The sequence below is a fragment of the Manis pentadactyla genome, chromosome 4 (assembly GCF_030020395.1).
Source record: "Manis pentadactyla isolate mManPen7 chromosome 4, mManPen7.hap1, whole genome shotgun sequence".
Lineage (NCBI taxonomy): Eukaryota > Metazoa > Chordata > Mammalia > Pholidota > Manidae > Manis > Manis pentadactyla.
Window position 1 is genome coordinate 25,313,966 of NC_080022.1, and position 16,622 is coordinate 25,330,587.

At 44.2% G+C, this 16,622-nt stretch overlaps 1 protein-coding gene across 4 annotated transcripts in view; it reads right to left on the minus strand.

The window, feature by feature from the left end:
* CSMD2 (CUB and Sushi multiple domains 2) overlaps positions 1-16,622 on the minus strand; it is a 598,906-nt gene that overhangs the window by 142,267 nt on the left and 440,017 nt on the right. The window lies entirely within an intron of this gene.

The window sequence follows — 16,622 nt, forward strand, 5'->3', positions numbered from 1 at the left end:
TGGGTTACTAGCAATGGGGGCAAAGGTGAGGGGGGTGTTGATTTTGTGCATCTTACTTATTATCATGAGCTTCATGTTGCCACTGTCAACCTCCACCCACCTCCTCAACCCTTCACGGGCCATCTCCAGACCTCACTCCTGAGTCCATTTCCACATCATTCTAGATTGTGAGGATATTGCTGAGAAGGCTGGGTCTCAGTGCGACAAAGGATACAGGTAGAAAACAATAGTCAAAATCCCCAAATCCACAAACCGATTCTAAAATTTATATGGAGAGGCAAAATGCCCAGAATAGCTACACGATAGTGAAGAAGATCCAAGCTGGAAGACTGATTCTACGCAATGTGAAGACTCACTATACAGCTACGGTAATCAGGACAGTGGAGTACTGGTGAAATGAGAGTCACACGGTTCAACGGAACAGAATAGAAAGCCCAGAAATGTGAGTATAAATAGCCAACTGACCTTTGACAAAGGAGCAAAGACAGTACAATAGGCAAAGATAGTCTTTTCAACAAATGGTGCTGGACCAATCGGACATTCACATACAAATAACGAATCTAGAGGTAGACATTAAATCCTTCATAAAAATTAACTCAAAATGGATCACAGACCTAAATGTAAACAGAAAAGTGTAAAATTCCCAGAAGATAACTTAGGAGGAAACCTACATGACCTTGGGTGTGATGATGACTTATATATAATATCAAAGCCATGACCCATGAAAAAAACAACTGATAAGCTGGACTTCATTAAAAGCAAAAATTTCTGTTCTGCAAAAGAATGTCAAGAGGATGAGCAGACAAATCACAGACTGAGAGAAACTGTTTTCAAAAGACACATCTGATAAAGGACTGTTATTAAAAAATATAGCAAGAACTCTTAAAACTCAATAATAAGAAAACAGCCTGATTTAAAAATGGGCTAAAGACCTTGCAAGGTGCCTCACCAAAGAAAATATACAGATGGAAAATAAGCATATGAAAAGATGTGCCACATCATATTTCATCAGGGAAATGCAAATGAAAACATCAAGGAGATACTGCTACATGTCTATCACATGGCCAAAATCCAGAACACTGACAACAGCAAACTGAGGAGATGGAGTAACAGGAACTCTCAGACATTGCTAGTGGGAATGCAAAATGGTGCAGCCACTTTGGAAGATAGCTTGCCAGTATCTTACAAAACCAAACATATGCCTACCATATGATTCAGCAGTCATGCTCCTTGGTATTTATTTACCCAAAGGAGTTGAAAACTTACATCCACACAAAAACCTGCATGCAGATGTTTGTAACAGCTTTCATTATAATTGCCAAAACTCGGAAGCAGCTGAGACATCCTTCAGGAAGTGAATGGATGAATAAACTGTGGTACATCCAGACAATGGAATATTTTCCGTGTTGAAAAGAAATGAGCTAATAAGCCAAGAAAAGACATGGAGGAATCCTAAATCCATATTAGTAAGTGAGAGAAGCATTTTGAAAAGGCTACGTACTATATGATTCCAGCTATATTCTGGAAACGGCAAAGCTATGGTGACAGTAAACAGGTCAGTGGGTGCCAGTAGGTGGATGGGTGGGAGGGATGAATAGGTGAAGCACAATGAATTTTTAAGGCTGTGGAAATACTCTTATGAAACTATAAAGGTGGATACATCTTATTATACATTTGTCCAAAATTATAAAATGTGTAACATTAAGGGTGAATTCTAACATAAACTTTGGGTGATAATGAGGCATCAATGTAGGTTTATCAATTTTAGAAAATGTACCACTCTGGTATAGTGGATGTGTGGGGCAGGGGACAAATGGAATATCTCCGTACCTTTGTGTCATTTTGTTGTGAACCTAAATCTGCTCTGAAAAACTAAGTCTTCAAGAAAGTCTTAAAGACTAAAAACTAAGTCTTAAAGAAAGGGGTGGGGTAGAAAGTTCAGGGGTTGTTTGGAGTCTCTGAGAAGCTGGCCAGCTGTGGTGAGGGCAGGGCTGAGCCTACATCCCAGTCTCCTAGGGCAGAATGCCGGATATTGGTTCCATACAGGCGAGGCTGAGACAATCCCTGCAAGCCTGCAGGGGCCGTGGGGAGTCTCCTTGTGTGGGGTGAATTCCCAAAGACCCCTGACTATCTCTCCCATTGGTAATGGTCTCACATTTCCCACGTACACTTGCCACAACTAAGAAACACTCCTTGGTGCATTACTATGAACTCAACTCCAGACTTTATGGCGTTCACCAGTTTTTCCACTGATGTCCTTTTTCCATTCCAGGATCCAATCCATTTATCACTATCTCCTTTTAAAAATATCTTTTTAAATTATAAAAAGAAGACATGCTCAAGGCAGAAAAAGGCACACAATATACAGATGTACTGAATTTTTAAAAAGTCTCTCTCACACAGACCAATCTGTTCTCCAGAGCTCTTCATTTGGTAATAGTTTTGGTACATATCCTTCCAGACTTGTTTTCAAAGTGCACGCATACAATTTTTTACCCCCAGTGGGACTGTGTTTTACAGTCTTATGTAACTTTCTTCACATAATACCAGATTATGGAGATATATATACTTAATTTTTTTTCCTATAGAAATGAACATTGTTGTATTTCACATTAGACCACAAGGAATACTCCCATCCTTATGGAGCTTTGCAAATTTCTGTTACTTTTTCAGTTGACTTATAGGGATAGGTTTTTGGAAGGATGGGTATATATTTTTAAAAATTTTGATAAGGGCTGCTAAATTATTCCCTTTAATTAGCAATTGTATCAATTTACATTACTACCAGAGAGTATTAATGTGACTCTTCTCTCTAAACTTCATCAACATAAGATATTACAATGTTGTAAATATAATCCATATTAAAATACTTGCCCATCTGCTAAGCCAAAATGAAATCTCACTGGTGTTTTAAGTTTTGATAATTTAGTAAGGTTGCATATGCTTGCATATATTTATTGGCCATTTTATATCTTTACATCCTTTGTATTGAGGTAGTTTTTAAAAATTCCGTTTACACATTAAAATTTTTATTGTTTTTACGTATTTTGATTCCTCTTCTATACCTTTGTTGCTACTATTCTCTGCTAGCATCTGATGTCTCTTTTCCCTTTATATTTTGTTTATGGTATCTATTTTGGTATAGTCAAATTTGTTAATCTCCTTTAAAAGATGTTGGATGTCATGTTATGCTTTTGCAAACCCTCTTTTTCCCAAAATGATTAAAAGGAAAACTTTCATATTTTCCCAGAACTTGTTCTTTTTTTTTTTTTTTGAGGTTTATAGGTTCATTATTTTTCTAATTGGCACTCGATTGTCCTACCACTTATCTAAAGTAGCTTCTTCCATATTTTGACTATCGAAAAGCTGTTTACTCCCTCCCTGGCATTTATTACAATCTGTACTTCGTTCATTCATTTACTACTTGTCTCCCCTAATGGAAGATAGTTCTCATGAGTGTGTGCCCAGGTCTTGTTCACTGCTGCAGCCTAGCAACCAGGATGCGCTCGACACTTTGGATGGTGCTCGTGGTGCCTGGGGCATGAAGACCCCTGACGTGAGGAATCCAGGCTCTCCCCACGGGCTTGAAATGCCGCCTGGTCATGGCTCTGATTCTAGACTCTCTCCCCGGGTCTGGGCTGCCTCTTTTCCCTATACTGGATTCTACTAGTAGCTATGCTACTCAGCTTTGGTTTTCATATTCTCACACTTTGATATTCTCACAGGGCAAATTCCCCTTCAGAGTTTTCCCCTAAAATTCAGCTAATTTCCCAAACTTAGCCTTTCAGATGACTTTACAGTTATCAAATTCCAAAAAATCCTATTGATATGGTGATTAGAATTGCCCATGTTTATTGATTAATTTGGGCAAGTTGGTATCTTTATGTTGCTTATTTGATCCAGCCAAGAACACTGTCGATATCTTATTGAGGGCTTACTTCATCTACTTTGGTAAAATCTTCTGGCTTTCTTCTTTGCATACTTATTAAATTCATGTTTTATTTTATTTTGCTCTGTTATGAATAAGATTTAATTTGACACATTTATTGCTGGATGTATGTATGTTTCTTATTTTCAGTAACTAGTTAGTTCTGATAAGATTCAAGTGACTTAGATTTCCTAGGCAGAGCCTTTTATATATATGGGTGGCAATTCCACCAGAAGCTATGTGGGTTTTTCTCAATGGCTGTGTTGACGCCCCCTGGCAGGCCTCCCCTCTGAGGCTTCTGACAGAGTGAAGCCAGATGGGCTTCTCTTCAAGGCATTCAGCAGGGAACAGACGGGCAGACTTGGGTCCCACACACGGTTGGAAAGGAGGAGGAGCCCCCCAGGACGCAGAGCAAACACGCATACTCACTGCTGTACCAAGCTGCCCCCTCTGCCTCTGCTTTCCCTGTCACCTCATGCTTGTGACCCACAGCCAGCCACGGCAGCAGACCACGAAATCAGCTGTGCGGTGCTCTGGACTTGTTCTCAGACAAGAGAAGGTTCTCATGGGCTGCACTTGTCAGGAAGGAAGGAACAAATGAGACTTGAAGTCTGGGTGGCATGAAAGGGAGTGTGTTCCCTTTGGATTAATAACATGAAGCAAGACGTGGAAGCAGAGGGGAGAGGCTAAGGGGCCTGGGAAGAAAGGTGTCACCCCGGTGGGGTTCAGGTGGTGTGAAGATGCTGCATGAAATAGTGCTGGACTGAGAGGGAAGATAATGGGGCCTCAGAATTAGCCAGGGGAGTTTGGTTTTATCCTCTTTTAGTTAGAGACTGATTGAAGTCCCTGAAGGTGAGTAATTGGATGAATGAGTGAACTGAAGAACAAATGAATGAAACCCCAGGAGGACCAGTCTGTTAGGAAGTTGTGAAGAGAGAGTAAGGAGACAAAGTGGAAATGAAAGAAAATGTTATAGAACCACCACTACTGTGTACAAAGCACTTCCCCATTACTCCATTCAGTCCTCACAGACATCCTTATTTTGTAGGTAGCAACATTTTCACCTTTATAAATTAGCATACCGAGGTTCAGAGAGGTTGAATGATTTGCCCAAGGTCAAGGGCTGGCTAGAGAGCAGGCCGGAATTACATTATATAATTATCACCCAGATCAGACTTTAACGCTCCCTCTCTCCCCTGATAAGCTGCCCACACCTCCAGAAGGAAGAGGCTGTGGCCCACAGCCAGGCATGTGCTGCAGAGGCCCTTTCAGTGATCAGCCATTAACATGTGAAAAGGACACAAGGTTCTAGGGCAGATACTCAAGGCTGTGAATTAAAAATGCCAGTTTGTTGCATTCAGCTTAGTTGATCTGATAATCAGACCAAGTCAAAGGTTTGGCATTAATGAAGTGAAGAGAAGTGGCAGGAGGGAGGTTGAGGTCCTTTGCCTGCAGAAACAATGTGACCTGGCAGTTGGCAGGCCCGAAGCTGAAGCCCCAGGCCTCTTCAATGCATTCATTTATTTAAACACCTCCTCTGTGCTGGGTGCTGGGAGATAATGGTGAAGATGACAGACAGGGTGTCATTTTCCAGTTGTGTCTGGAGATGGGCAATACTCTGCATACACAAATCCATTAAAAGATTATCAGCTATGGCAAATGTAGTGGAGGAGACAGCAGAGTGCCGAGGTGGAGTAACCACTTTAGACAGAGTGGCTGGGGAAGCCCTCTCTACGAAGGTGACATTTAAGCAAGAAGAGAGGCTCACAGGGAGCTGGCTAGGTGAGGAGCAGGGGAGACGAAGAGGTAGGGAGAGCTTTCTCTGTATAAAGGGCAGGATGTGCAAAAGCCCCAAGAAGGAACTGGACCGGATCATCTAAGCAATGCAAAGCCACTCTGGTCATCTCTGGGCCCAGCGTGGCCAGGCCAAGTGGGGGCCCTGTGGGCTGGGGAAAAGTTTGGATTTCATTCTATGGGCTAAGAGGTCATTGAAGGATTTTAAGTGGAGGCCTGACAGGATCTGATTTACATTTGAAGATCACTCCTGCTGCCAGATGAGAATATTGACAAGACTAAGTGGATGCAGGGAAGTTGGCGAGGGGGCAGTGGCTGTGGCAGTCTAGCAACCCTTTTGTTATACATCTTTGCTGATGACCAGGGAAGACTTGCTTTACCAAACTGACCACATTTATTATGGCTCTTACTGAAGACTTTCCTCATCTTATAGAAACCAAAGCCTGTAAAATGTCAGTTAGAAGTTCTGATCCATAGGGATAATTAGGGGTAAAACAGACTTTGGGGTTTGCCTGAGCAACTTTGCTGCAGGTGAACATCCAGTCTTCTTTTGGCTATTGAAATACTGAAAACAGCGTGCGGACCCTGCTCCCACCATGCCCCCTGAAGGGGTGGCACTGAGGGGAAGGAAAGAGGGGAAAGGTCCCCCTTCATAAGGATGCCTTGCTTATATGTGTGCTTTTGTGTTTGGGCCACAGACACCACACAGGCTGGGGCAGCAGTGGGCTGTGTGCCGAGTTCTGTGTTGAGAGCTGTGTAAAAGTGGACGCCGTGTCTTTTTCCTGGAGGCTACTGCTGCTGATTGAAGGAGAGATACGCTGTAAACATATTATGTTTAATAGGTGCTAAAGAGTGGGATAAAGAAAGTGCTGTTGAAATACCCAGAGGACGAAGAGAGCTAAACATCTGCAAATAATCTACGCACCAAGTGCTTTATGTATATTGTCTAATATCCTTATAACCCCCCTGCAGTTTAGAGTCTATTTTCACCATCTTGCAGAAGGGGGAACTGAAATCCCCAGGGCTTAATATAGGCAAGGGTTGGGGGGTGGTCATTGAACAGCTAGTAAGGGTTGCAGCCAGTGTCCACAACACTTCTGTCTCATACCAATGGCCTTTCACAGTGTCTTTTTCTACTTGAGAGAGGCAAGGAAAACTTCAAGGAGGAGGTGTCTTTGGAGCAGTTTTGAGGAAAGAAAAGCACGAGTAAATTTAGAGTGAGGAAGACTGCAAGACAGAACTGCACATACAGAGGCACGAGAGTGTAACTGGCCCTCCTGGATCAGTCCACCCTCCCCACCAGGGCCAGGTGAGCTTTCTGAACCACACACCTGTTCTTTCCCTACAGAATAGTCAGGCTTCCTGAGGTGCACCAAATCCTTCATGAGCCCCACCTGCCATCCCCCATGCCTCTCACCCTTCATGCTTTTCCTTCTTATTTTCTTGCTTTAGGGACTTCTCTCTGCCTGGAAGATTCCTACACCCACACACACCCTCCCACCTCCTGCAGTGGGTTGAACTGTCTCCACCAAAAAGGTATGCTCAAGTTCTAACCCCCTGATACTGTGACTGTGACCTTAATTGGAAAGAGGGTCTCTGCAGATGTGACCGAGTCAGGACGAGGTCCCGCGGGATTAGGGCAGGCCCTCAAGCCAGTGACCAACGTCTTTATAAGAGAAAGGAGAGGGATATTTGGACACAGAGGAGACCGTATAACGATCATATGAAGTTGGAGGCAGAAATTAGAGTGGAATGTCTATGAGCCAAGGGATGCCAAGGGTTGATGGCAAGTACCAGAAGCTGAGAGAGAGACATAAACAGATTGTTCCCTAGAGACTTTAGAGGGAACGTGGCCCTATGGGCACCTTGATTTTGGACTTTTAGGCTCTAGAACTGTGAGAAAAATAATTTCTGTTGTTTTAAGTCATTGCATTTATGACAGCAGCTCTAGTAAATGAATACATCGCCTGACTAATGTGTGCTGGTAGATACCCCACATCCAGTGGGGAGCTTCTCCACACATCCCTGTGGCCCTGATCTGATGAGATGCCCCTGCTGCATGCTCCTGCTTAGTCAGAGCCACCCACTGACTTGCCTGTCTTACTAAGTTTCTTAACTGCTGTGTTTGTGTCTCATTCATCTCTACATCTTTGGTACCCAGCACAAGCCCTACCCACATTAAGCTCTTGATTTGGGTGAACTGATGGATGAATGAATGACTGGCTCACCCATAGTTCAGCCAAACTCTCCCACTGTCTTTAACAGTACTGTGCCACTCGGCAGGAAGCAACTTAAATCCTGTGTGCTAAGGAAGATAGTTCCTATTTTGCTGGAAGTCCCGACATCTCTTTTTCATGCCCATGCCCAGTTCCTTGGATCTTACAACTGTATCTTGGTGCTTTATCACTACCAAAGAGATAGGACCTTGCCATGCAGACCCTGGGCCAGAGCTAGTTGCATAGTCTAAACCCAGAAGACATAGGTAGGCTGCACCTCAGTCTCAGTCTCTGTAAGCTCCGCTCTGTGGGTTCTCTGAGCCTATATAGATACTAATATGCACACATTCACTCAAGAGCTAGCAGATACTAGGGGCAGATCGCATGCCAGGCACTGGTGATACAGACAGGAATATGGCATATTTCTGCTCCTAAATGTGGTGTGGTAAGTCCTGTGGTAAAATATGTACAGAAAAGGACCCTACCTTGGGTTGAGAGGGTGAGGCAAGGCCCCCGAAGGAGGAACAACTATTCTGTTTCTTCAGAGAGGAAGAGGATAGGTTCAGATGAAGGGGGTGGTGAGCAGTGTGGGAGAAGGGAATGCCAGGCAAAGACGAGAGGCCACACGGGCACGGACGGGACAGAGCGCCAGGCACCCCCAGGAAAGGACAAGGTCTTCAGGAAGACAAGAGCAGCGAGTGAAGGTGGGAGAGGGCGAGGCCTGAAGCCATGGGCGTGGACAAGCCCCACAGATGAGCATGCAGTGTGAGAAGCACACAGAGAAGGCAGTTCTGGAGAACACTGGCATTAAGGATCAGCAGGGGAAGGGCAGCTCACGGAGACTAAGAATGAGGAGTCGAGAGGTAGGAGGAAGACCAGAAGAAGGCGCAGCCCTAGAAGGCAGGAGCGGACAGTCTCGGGGCATGGCGGTGATGCGCAAGCTTTAGAGAAGGTAAGGCAGGCGTGGCCCCTGGTTCCTGTGGTGCTGGGGCGGGGCTGGGGGCAGGGAGGGGGCAGCTCTGTTCTCCCCAGAGGCTTGGGTTGGCCCCAGTGTCCTAGGCCTGGTGTCTGGTTTGCCTGGGTGCCACCTGGGCACTCAAGAGGACCAACAGGTGTGCCAGCTCTGCTGAGCAGTCCCCTGGCCTCTGGGGGCTCTCCTGAACCTCTGCTTGCTCTCCCTCCAGCTGGGTCTTCATTTCATAGCTGGCTGCTGCCTGCTTCAACTGCAGGGTGCCCTGGATTGTGGGGCTGTCTCTTTTCGGGGGCTCTGCATACCTTTCCATCACAGTGTTTCCTCGGATCCCCCTTCCATCACAGTCTCCCACTGGCAGGCCCCCAGAGGAGGGCGCTCCTACACCTCTTCCCACCAGCCCACCACTGAGGCTCCCCAAGGGCTTTGCTGGTAAGTCCGGTAAGTTTCACAGCACTCAGCCTCAAGGACAGGAAGAGATATTCTACCAGCGTCTACAGCTAAAAAAGCTAGGATAGCATCAGATTCTCACTGCAGAAGCCTACCCCTCTCAATGCTGTCCACAGGCAAAACTTGCTTCTGGGATTTCCATTGCATGTTAGGAAGAAATGCAAAGAAGAGGAAAAAAACCTCCATAGCATCTTGACATGTTGATTTCACTTGCTTTCCGACTGGGCCCCAGAATATGAAAGGGCTTTGGGTACGCGCAAGCAACTGTCACCACTGCAGGAACACAATGGACGCTGTACTCATACAGGGCATTACGGGGGATCTTTATACATTGGGGAGTGCGGTGGGGGAATGGCATGCAAACGAACAGCTGCTGCAGGGAGAAGGGGGTCAGAAATCGCTCCTGTCCCCAAATGAGAATGCCACTTAAATTATCCTCACTGACACTAGAAATGACAATAAGAAAATAGCACTTGTTTTATAAAATGCCCCCCTCTGAGCCACGGAGCTGCAAACCAACAATTAAACCATGATCATAACAGCAGACAATAATAATTAAAGTGTCGTGCTATCCAAAGAGCACAAACTGAGCAGACAGACCAAAGCCCAAAGCAAGCATTGGTGTCTAGAGCAAAATTAGAGGCTCTTCTTTCCTGGGACCAGCTAGTATTCAATAGAAAGAAAAAGATTCTTTTGTTATTTCCATAAGTGAAAGAAGAAACCTGGGTTCAGGTCACTGAGGAAGCTGTGATGACTGGTGTTCTAGGCGGTAGGGGCACAAATGCGGGACCTGGGCTATTCCCTTGCATTGCACTCTTTCTTGCTGAGTGACCTTGGACCAGTTGCTCTTTTGTCATCACTGCTCTGTAAATAAAGGCTCCTTGACTGCCAATCATTAGCCAGAACCTGCCCTGGAGGTGTCAGGGACCCTGGGAGGGGCAGATATATCTTTATTCTTCTCCAAAGAAATGTTTTCCATAAAATGAAAGGCTCATGCCTCCTGAAGAGGCTATACAACGAAGTGTTAGGAACAGTGGCTGTGGAATCAAAGACCTGGGTTCAAATACCAGTTCTGTGACAGCTAACCAGGTGAGCTTGTGGAGGGTCAGTTTACTCTTCTATGAAAAGGCAGTGACATCATCTATCCAGCAGTGTTGCTAAGAGGATTGTCATAAATGAAATCACACATAAAGCACTGAGGACTGAGCCTGACACATAGATTTAAATCAATAAATGGTAACATCACCTAAAACAAACTCCATTTTGTTCTACAATTTTTCTTATTTGACTAAGAGAGATGTGTTAAGTCTCCCACAATACTAAATTTCTCCTTGTATTTCTGACAGATTTTGCTCTATGTTTTCTTGTTCAGGTTATATGGTGCTTAAAGATGCATGACAGCGTTACCGTGGACTCTGCATTCTATCACATGAAATAATTTCTTCTGTCCCTGGTGGCTGTTGGCATTCCTCATTCTAACCTCTGTGTCTGTCTATAAGATCTCCCTCTTAAAAGGATACATGTGGCTGCATTTAGAGCCCACCCAGATAATTCAGGATAATCTCATTTCAAAGATCCTTTTCCCAAGTAAGGTAACATGTACAGGCTCCAGTCACTAGAACCCGATCTATATCTTTGGGGGCCATCATTGCAATGTCATTGCAAGTTCATCACAAAGTCTGAGTAGCAATTTTCTGGAGCTTTTGTGCATATTATAGCCTAGCTGAATCAATGATTTTTGGGTCTCATAACACCACTGGCTTAGGCCTTTGCTTGTACAGAGAAGAAATTTTAGGAGGCTTGGACTAGTTGTGGTGGTAGTTTTTCATAAAGGACTGTTTTATTTGAAGAAGGCTGATCTTATGCTTACCTGTGAGTGTGTTTTGCCAAAAGCTTTTAGGGATTTTTTATCATCCTTGGAACTGTTTCATTTCTCATCAAGTTGCATCAAATTCATTTTGCCTGGAACTTAATGAGTCCTTTGAATTCACGAAAGACCAAGGATGTTTTAGCTCTGGTCCATCCTTCTACCTCTCTCCTCAGAGGAGTTTGCTAACATTTTGCATTTACTGTACCTTGTTTCTTTACTTGTTTTTCTTCTTCATTTATTCTGTCTGGATTGGTACTCTGTCTTCTACATTTGGCAACTTTTCTTTCATTACTTCCATACCTTCATGCTTTTTGCAGTCTCAGAGAGATTCTCCAGCCTGTCTCCTATTTTAAAGCTAGTATTTCTTACAAGGCAAATGTTGTTACTGTGCATTTTAATTGCTATTGTGTATTTGGTTTCTTTTCCATCTTTACTGACGTCTGTCACTGTCTTTCTATCTCAGGAGCTCCCCATCCCCATTCCATCATCCATTATCTACTTATCATCCCTATTCCTCATGTTTAAATGAGAATATTATCTATATATCCATTTAAATTTTCTTCTGTCTACTGTGGTCAAAACTTTTCAGAAAATATGTTTCTATTTCTTTAGGGAAAAAGGTTATCTTTTTTTAGGGATGGTATGTTTTAAGTGACAGTAAAATAAACACAAGTTTATTTTACTTATTTTTTGATTATTTGTTTACTTATTTTTTGATTATTTGATTACTTATTTTTTGGAAGGGAAAGATCTATACTAGTGTGTCTCTACCAACAAGTGTAACCAACCAACAGGGTCTGCATTTCTTCGGCCGAACTGTTTATTCCCCTCCTAAGAGATGTTGGAATTCATTTCTGGCATTGTAAACTGGCAGTCAAGTTGAGGTATTCCCACCAATTCGAGTGTTCAGTGTAGCTCAGCTGGATTATTATTCTTGGATAATTTGAAGTAATTTGTGTTTCTTTTTCTAGAAGTGATCCAAGAAATACTAAATTGCTAGAGAGCACTGCCACTCTTAGAGCTATTTACACCTACCAGGTTATCCAGGTTATCCACGTCTCCTTCAAAAAGAAGTTTTGAGCTCCTTTTGACTGTTCCCCGATTTGCTGAAACCTTAAATCTGACGAAGGAATGCCCCACTGTGTATTGCTCATATGTTCAGTTCCTTGAGGAGGTCAGCTTTTGCAGAGCAGATACATGGACGTTCTCTGTTTAAGGTTTAACTCACTGTCACTGCTCAAAAATAAACCTTCTGGAAGCTGCCTACCCTGTGGCCACAACTTCTGGCAAGAGCCTTGAACAGAAGCTTTGCTTCTGGTGCCTTCTGCCTCCTCTGGGCCAGCTGCCCACTTGCTGGTAAAAGGCAAGCAACACTGACCACAGTGGGGGAACTGCTGCCCTATGTCTGAAATGAAACTGCAGCGGGGGAATCGGCTCCAGACAGAGCCAGATGTTTTGTCCAGTCCAGCATCCTCCTAGGAAAACAAGCATCACTGGGCAGGGGTTCTGGTTAATCAGAACTGTGGTCCCCTCTCTTGGTAATCCTACTGCGTTCTGACCAACAGCCAAGAATGGAGTTTCCAGGTTGGCCTCTGCATTAATCAGTGAGAAACATCTCTATGGTTAAAAATTAAACTAGGATTATTAGTCAAATGTGAGCTTCATGACTAAATGAGCATTAGGAACAGAAATCAAAGCTTCCAGGAATAGTAAGTTCCATCCTCCTTAGGCCCCAGACCTCTTCAGGGAAAGCACATCTGCAAAGGGCTTAAAGGGCTGCCTCTTCTCCCTCCTCCTTTCCCTTCTGTGCAGCCAGCCACGCACAGCTCTGAACCTAGACAAATTTGTACTCAAGAAACAAAACTTAGTTCTTCTGAATATAACCAGACTCCTCAGTTACACTAGGCTCCTCACTAGTTTACCAGACAGTTTGTCCCCTGCATCGCCACCACTGATCTTCCTGAAGTGGAGATATCATCATGTCACACCAGACAACAGGCTCTTCCAGAGGCGGATGTGTACATTCACCCCTTTCTCTCTTTCAGCTCTTTAAGATGGAGGTCCTTACCTCCACCCTGCATGGTGAACTACTACTGTTCTTTAAAGTACAACTAGAATAGTACTTCTCTGCAACACCCTGCCCCCAACTGCCACCTGGAATTATGAATTGTCCTTGCAAATGCTTTTCTATTGTGTTGTGTATATTCTTCTACCATAGCATTTACCACACTGTGTTAGAACCTGTAGCAGACACTGTAGGTTGGCCTATTGGCACTCCCTTTCTGAAACTCTCATCTGTGTCTACAATTACAACTGCAAAAGCAAAACAAAATTGATTTCCCCTGAGCCAGGCATGACAAATTCCAACTAATGAAATACAGGGAGTTGTCTGTAAGGATGGTGTTTCCTCCTGAATAAATGCAAACCATCACTAGGGGAAAGCTCTGTGCCCTCTCCTCTTCCCTCTTCTTTTAGGCTGGAACACAGATGCAATGTCTGGAGCTGTAGCAGCTTAATAGGTAACCATGAGGATGAACGCCTGAGAATGGCAGAGCAAGGAGAAAGGTAATAGCATCCTGAGCCATTGCACCAGGTCTAGATGGGGCCTTCAGAGGCTTGTTCCAGGAGAAAAGTGAACCTCCCTCTGCTGAAGCCAGCTTTAGTCTGTTTTTCTACTTCTATTCTTGATAAAGTATCTATCTAAACTTTACATAGAAGGGAAAAGACTATCTTATTTATATTTATACACTCATTGCCTGGCAGAATGCTTGGAACTGAGTAAAGGCTCCAAGTTTTTCTAACAGAAGTGTCTTCAAAATATTCGAATGGCTCATCATTATACTGAGAATAATATCATCCTGGCACCCAGGGTCCCGCAGAGACCGCTCTTTACCCACACAACCCTATCTCCCTCTGCCCAGCCTTCAGTCTCCAGCCCACCAACCGAATGCTCTTTCAAGGACAGACCCTCTATTTCCCCACATTCATGCCTTCATCTCCTTCCCTCCTCTCGATAGGACTGTTCACCTCTGCACCTCCAGGCAGAACTTCTCTCTCTCTTCTCCACTACTGAATTTGGCTGGCACTTACTTCTAGTAGCTACCTTGTCTTGGAGGTACCTGTTTGGGTCTATTTCCCCATTAGAACGTAAGCTGCTGGAGGAGAAAGACTGGCTTTTGTCAGGCCTGTGTGCTCCCCCCTGCAAAGCATCACACAGTGCCTGGCACAAAGTGTTCAGTTAACGTTGTGTTAAATGGAACTAAACTAGGGTCGACATGACAGACTGGGAAGAGAAAGAGACTGGGGCTAGACAAAAACAGGCTTGAAACTCACATCACTGGTAACTGTGAGACATTCATCCTGTCTGGGCCTCGATGATCTCATCTATAAAACAGGGGCAATAATAACAGGTCCAGAACTTGCCATGCTGGAGGTGTTTGATAATGTTCAGTAGAGGGGTGGGACCAAAAGCAAAAGGCTTTGCCTCCTTTCATTCTCCAATTTTTGTCTGAGCTGGTCTTCTGATTATAGAAAGGAAAATTCTGGCCCAACATTGGAAACGGAGAAGAGATCCACCCCTATGGGATGGAACTTCCACGTTCTATGTACTGACAACACAGGAAAGAGTGACATGGAGGGTAGAGCCCACTGTCCACTCTCCTGCTGTTAGCTGCCATTCCTAGAAGGAGTTAACTGGCCAGCCTGTCTCATCATTGGCATCTAGGGAGAAACACTTGCCAAATGCTGCAGGTGGCCCCTGTGTTCAGGCACGATCTGACTGCCAGCCCATCTTGTCACGCACAGCTAGGAGGGCCCCATTCTCCTGTTTGGACCTTACCCTGGGCTGAGCCTGATCACTGATCCCGGCAGCCACCCCCCATCCCTCTTGGGCACTCCTAGAAAGGGGCTATCCTTGCCACGTTTGCTGGGGTGAGGCTGACCACAGATCCCTCTGGTCATCTCCAGTGCTTGGCTGGGGCTGGGACAGGGTGAGGAGAGGTGTCGGCAAGCCTTCCATGTCTGTGCTATTTGGAACAGTCTCACAGACTGGCCTATGAGCCACTTCACATTCTCCCCCACCTGGCACACCCCAGGGAAAGCCTGTTCCTACACACAGATGGCATCCACCACCTGTGACTCTAAAGGGTGATCTACAATCTGCTATGTTTAGGGGAAGCTCCATCTGGGTAAAAGGAACAACCACCTACCTACCTCCTGGAGGGGGTTCTCATTACTTGGGAATTATGTGCTAGGCACTCTTCTAAGTGTTTAGATGTGTTAATTCACTTAATCATCATAGCAGCCTTAGGTGATGAGTACTGTTTAAAATTCTACCATTTTACCCTCCTACATTGCTGGTGGGAATGTAAATTAGTTCAACCATTGTGGAAAGCAGTATGGAGATTCCTCAAAAAACTAAAAATAGAAATACCATTTGACCTAGGAATTCTACTCCTAGGAATTTACCCTAAGAAAACAGGATCACAGATTCAAAAAGACAAATGCACCCCTATGTTTATCGCAGCACTATTTACAATAGCCAAGAAATGGAAGCAACCTAAGTGTCCATCAGTAGATGAATGGATAAAGAAGAGGTGGTACATATACACAATGGAATATTATTCAGCTGTAAGAAAAAAACAAATCCTATCATTTGCAACAACATGGATGGAGCTAGAGGGTATTATGTTCCGAGAAATAAGCCAGGTGGAGAAAGACAAGTACCAAATGATTTCACTCATCTGTGGAGTATAACAACAAAGCAAAAACTGAAGGAACAAAACAGCAGCAGAATCACAGAACCCAAGAATGGACTAACAGTTAACAATGGGAAAGGGACTGGGGAGAGTGGGTGGGAAGGGAGGGATAAAGGGATTAAGGGGTATTATGATAAGTGCACATAATATAGGGGGAGCGTGGGGAAGGCAGTGTAGCACAGAGAAGACAAGTAGTGACTCTATAGCATCTTACTACGCTGATGGACAGGGACTGTAATGCGGTATGTAGTGGGGACTTGATAATAGTGGGGAATGTAGTAACCACAATGTTGCTCATGTGAAACCTGAGCACATGATTGTATATCAATGATAGTTTAATAATAATAACAAATTCTACCATTTTACAGATAAGAGAACTGAGGTACAGAGTCCTTGCTTAAAAGAACTTCCCAAGTTACAGAGCTAGTAAGAGAGGCAGGCAGACTGGTGCCAGAGCCCAGCTCTTAGCTACAACTTGATACTGAATGAAAAACAGAACTCCTGGGACATAAAGAGAATTAGTTCTTCAAAGGAATCCAGCTGAACAATCAGAGACCAAATGGCCCAACTGCAAAATGCAGTTTATGGGTTGGGGGAGGGGACTGACTAGAGATGTTGTGAAACAAAACATAAATAG